Below are 5320 nucleotides of genomic sequence, written 5' to 3'. Positions count from 1 at the left end.
AATCAGCTATGGTTAGATTATAAGGTTAGGTTCCCATGGACAAGTAACATTCTTACTAGGGAAATTGCAACAGTAGATAATGACTTGAAAGAGGCACTTAATTTATTTATATTAGTTAAATAAGAATTAAAAATTTTATAAAAATTTTGAAAATTAAAAGGCATATAAACGAAAACCCAGATCTCCTTTATAAGTGACACGTGAACTATCAGTTATGTAAATATGTTGATACTTTATCTGAATAATAGCCGGTATATAAAATACTGTGTTCCTATTTCTTAAGTTTCCATCTGACTTTGTTTTATATTACTCCAATTGTCCCTGTTTTTCTTTTTATCTTTTAAAAAAATATGGAAAGCTTCACGAATTTGCATGTCATCCTTGTGCAGGGGCCATGCTAATCTCTGTATCATTCCAATTTTAGTATATGTGATGCTGAAGCGAGCACTGTCCCTGTTTTTCATGTGGAACATCTTTGCTTGCTGACTCAGTTGCTCTCATTGCTGTCCTGCCCCAACAATTCCAATTCTGAAGTACATTCTCAAAACCTTATTCTAGGTGGTACAAAATAGTTCAAGGTCAAAATGTAATTCATAGAAGTAAGCACTGGGCACTGCTGGTTGTATTTCCTGGGCCCTCAAAAGGAAACTGAACCACCAACACCACCAACAACAATAACAACAACAAAACCAAACCAAATGAAAGTCCCAATTTCTTTTTTAAAAGTCATTGCTACCTCAGATAAGATATCTGGGAGACATATGCTTAATTTTATCTTATTTGATTTATTTTCCATGCCTCCTCCATTGTCTTTATTGTTGCAATGACTGGCAGTCACATGCATGCGGCTGTGCTCTTTCAGACCCTTGGGCTCTGTGTTTGGTTGCATTGCTCAGACATGCTTTGTTGTAGAATGAGAGAGTCCAAAGAACAGAACTACTAGGATAATCCTTAGACATGCGGGGATTTCACAGTTTAATTGACCACAGATATGACAAACATATACTTTTGCTAGTGAACCAACTTAATTAAATCAGGTTACCATCTTGGGGAGAGGGGATTTTAGTGAGAGGACTATCTAAATTATAGATAAAACAAAATGAGAAGCATCACCATTATCTCCTTGGTTTATCATTTTTGTCTTGCCTGATACAGTAAATAGAGAAGTGGAGGTGTATTTTCAGAAGCTACTCTGTCTTGAAAAGTCAAGTAGGATGTTCAAAAGGTTACAGAGAAAAGCAAGTGTAGGTGAGTTGATCAAGTTGGTCTTTAGATTTGTCTTAAAATAGGTCAGGATTATTCAGGATTATTCATTACCCACAATAACCGGCACTAGTTCTGTACACCTGTTTTATGCCAAAATACTGACTCAAATAGAGAGTTGATGAGGGCAGGTTTGTGCCTCTGTCCTTCAAGCAAAATGATTATGCTGGGCAAGAGGAAAAGTAATTTGCATTCTTGCCACAGAGAACATGAATAACACCCACAACTTCCTCATCTGTTTATTGAATCTTGTTTGATTGTATTTATTTTTGAAGACTTCCTCAAATCCCTTTGTGAAAGAAACAGATATGTGTGCATGAATTAAAGTATATAGAGCCCCCTGAAAATGCAGGGAGAATAAGCAATGTTTCATATGATTTGAGTGCTCTCCCACACAATGATATATCACCAGGTCCAAAAAGCTACTAGAAATTTTCCTTTGAGATGACTCTGTTTCTTTCAAAATTAAGAGTTGAAAGGAGGCATTTTCTCCTGTCACACACTGGTAAGTTAAGACAATATCATCTAGTATTTTGTAAATAAAACCACTTTACAAATGTAAGGAAGCATATTATTTGCCATTCCTAATGTCATGATGTCAATTACCTGGATAAGAGTATTGCTATCTGCACAAAAGAAGGAAGACCCCTGGCACAGTAAAGTTAAATATAATATTGGTGAAAATAATGGCTTATCTCTCATGAAACAAAACTGAGACTATTCCTCATCATCATTACTTGGCTATTGGACTGGAGCAATAGCACAGCAGGTAGGGCATTTGCCTTGCAGGCGGCCAACCCAGGTTCAATTCCTCCGTCCCTCTCAGAGAGCCTTGGCAAGCTACTGAGAGTATTCTGCCCACACGGCAGAGCCTGGCAAGCTACCCATGGCATATTTGATATGCCAAAAACAGTAACAACTAGTCTCACAATGGACACGTTACTGGTGCCTGCTCAAACAAATCGATGAACAACGGGACTACAGTGCTACAGTGCTACTTGGCTATTGCAAGCCTTTGTGTGATGGTACTATGGTGGGTGAGAGGACAAAGAAACTGAACAACTGCTAAGTGGGTGGTAATGGACCCTTCTAATGAATGAGTAGTATTTGGTTATTGCAAATCTACAGTGACCAACAAAAGCATACTGAGAGTCACAGCCATAATTTAAACGTTTTTAGATGTCCCATTAAAAGAAGCAAAAGTAAGAGGAGATAACAACTTTTAATACTATTCTTATTAAAATCAATGGCTGACACAGTATTATAATTTGTAACCAATATTGTAAAATGCCTGGAAGAGAGCAATGCAGAGTCTCTTGCCGCTGCGCCTGGCTGTCTTCACCAGGGCCCCTCAAAGAGGGTGGGAAGGAGGTGGGCTTCATTTTCCTTTCCTGCCCAGAGGAGAACCCCCTCAGCCAAAGACCTCCAGAGCTCAGTCACAGCCATGCTCAAGGCCCCCCTCCACATGTTCGGACAAGCCTCAAGTGTGAAGGAACCGGCAGAGGAACACAGGTGTGTGGGACCCAGGGCTGAGATCTCCAAACCTGCTCAGATCAGGACTGGGTCTCTTCTGCCCAGATCCCCCATTTTCCAGTAGCTAGGCCCCCACACCCAGGGACTACTCCCAGCGCCTTGTAATCCCACCAACACCCAACATCCAGAGACTATAAAACCAAGCCCCCGGACATCTTGTGGCCTAGTTCTCCCTCTGGGAGAACCTGGCAAACTACTGAGAGTTTCCTGGCCACATGGGAGAGCCTAAAAGACTCCCCATGGCGTATTCATATGCCAAAACCAGTAACAATGTTGGGTCTCATTCCTCTGACCCTGAAAGAGCCTCCAATGCAGTACCATTGGAAAGGATAAGTAAAGAGAGGCTTCTAAAATCTCAAGACTAGGACAAATGGAGACATTACTGAGAATACTCGAGAAATTTGACAATCAACAGGATGATGATAATAATGGCTATGATTATAAAACTTAGTGAGATTTTAAAAAAAATCTAAGACCTTGAAATTAAATATATATTTTACACTTATGCAATTAAATTTAGATTGACTACAGTGAAAATACTTAATAGATGTGTGTCTAATGGGAACAGTTTTTGTACCATCAGTGAAGATAGTTGTCAGTTTTAGCCCTTGTTGGGATAATGCTTTATCCACCAGACTGATTTTCAGTCTTTTTACTTAGTCATCTGTATTAACTACCTATACTAAGTTCTTCTTTTGTGATGACTCATGTATTAGATTCCAGGAATTCAATCTGTCTCTGAGGAGTATGCATTTGTAGTATGAGAAAGTTTTAACTGGATTAAAGTAGTTCTTTTCTGTACCAGCTATAGTGAACTAATCAAACTAGTTCAATATGACTGATCAAAAACTGTATTAAATTGTTTTAAGCCAGTAAGTCAAATATATACTTGTTATAAAAAGAAAAGAAAAACATGTGTCTAGTTCCTTTGAATCAGAGCATAGTTGTTAGTTGATATCAGATTTTGCAAGAGGACTTTAGAGAATTCAGAGATATGGAAGATTATATGGCATGGGTGTGATGAGAGACCTGGGATTGGACTCTGATTCAACCTGAAGTCAGTATGAGGCTTCTGATAACTGTCATAGAGAGATGGCAATGAAAGGAAGTAAAGAAGTAAAAAAGCTGCTTCATTTAACAAGTCTACTGAGCTTGAGTTGAGATTTAGAGTGTGAGATATCTATATCTTATATATATATATATATATATATATAGAGAGAGAGAGAGAGAGAGAGAGAGAGGGAGAGAGGAGAGGGATAGACCTGAGTAGGCAGAGGAAGATGAAAGAATCATTTATTTTTTAAAAAAGTATTCACATTATTTTGGAACTTCCTGTAAAATCCAAATATATATGTTCCATCAGAAGGTTGAAGATTAGGGAAAAAAAATTGCTAATTAAGTACAAAGACTAGCTTCTGGTAGAGTTTCCTTCCCTTTAAAACTGGTGAATTTTTGTTATATTAAGGTCTTTAACTAGATAATTCCCAGTCTCAGTAGGAAGAACATTCACTACCCAAAGTTGAGTGATTTGAATATTAATATCATCTAAATTATTTTCTACAAACATCGAGACTAATATTTGATTGAATATAGGTGTACCATGATCTAGCCAAGTTGATACATATAATAAACTATCATTAGACCTGAATTAGAATTTGAAAGATAGAGTTTTGAAAAGATGAATTGTGCAAAATCTCACAGGGAGGCCGGGAGGCGCCCAGGTTGGGGGTGGTCCCAGGCCACTCACCCAGCCAGGTGACCCAGGCCATGGGGCAGACAGAAGAGGAAACAAGGGCCAAGTCGATTGATTGATCCATTGCCCGTTATTCCAGTCTCTCCATGAACCTGTTCCAGTCTGTCTGAGCTCCACATTCTAGTCTCATACTGCCCCTCATTCCCATCTCCTCCTATCTCTCCCGCTCATCTCTCAGTGCTCCATCTTGAAGCCTGGACTCTCTCTCTCCTCTCTGAATTCTCCCTCTGACTCTGACCTCTGGATTCCGACTCTGACAGTTTCTCCCACAGACTTCCTCACTCTCTCTTTCTGCCTCTGCCCCACTTGTCTCTCCACCCCTTGCTGTCTTGGGTCCACACTACACCCCATCTGGTAGTAAAATCAACATAAGAAAGCTCTTCCTGACTGCCCATCAGGTTCAGGGGTGGAAACACCACCTGCGGGTATTCCTTTCCTCCTAGCATCTTAATTAACATCTTAATATTAGTTATTTTTGTATGGGTACAGTAAGAGATACATTAAGGCTTGTAGGGCTCCCAGCAGCTCTCCTGGGAACATCTTGCCACAGACTACAATTCTCAGGCCATATTAAACATTCTTAACCCTACCAGGGTCCAAATCTAGTTATTACTTTTTGGATCATGACAGCATCTGCCATGACCAACCTCTTAACTTATAGTTAAGCATTAGGCACTTTGGCCAGGCCCATCTCTATGCCAGGGTATCACATAATTTGCAGTTTGCCCTGGGTTCATTCCATCCCTTGTCGGGACCCAGCTTTTGGGGGTG

General features: G+C 39.6%; 1 non-coding gene across 1 annotated transcript; it reads right to left on the bottom strand.

Annotated features, from left to right (window-relative positions):
- Positions 1 to 344: 344 nt before the first annotated feature.
- Positions 345 to 448, bottom strand: LOC129401321 (U6 spliceosomal RNA). Its single transcript, XR_008628252.1, has one exon. It is a non-coding gene; the product is annotated as a U6 spliceosomal RNA (small nuclear RNA).
- Between the last annotated feature and the right edge of the window lie 4872 nt (positions 449 to 5320).

This window comes from Sorex araneus, chromosome 1 (assembly GCF_027595985.1).
Source record: "Sorex araneus isolate mSorAra2 chromosome 1, mSorAra2.pri, whole genome shotgun sequence".
NCBI lineage: Eukaryota > Metazoa > Chordata > Mammalia > Eulipotyphla > Soricidae > Sorex > Sorex araneus.
The sequence above is the reverse complement of the archived record's forward strand: the minus strand, read 5'-3'. Positions and strand labels throughout refer to the sequence as shown.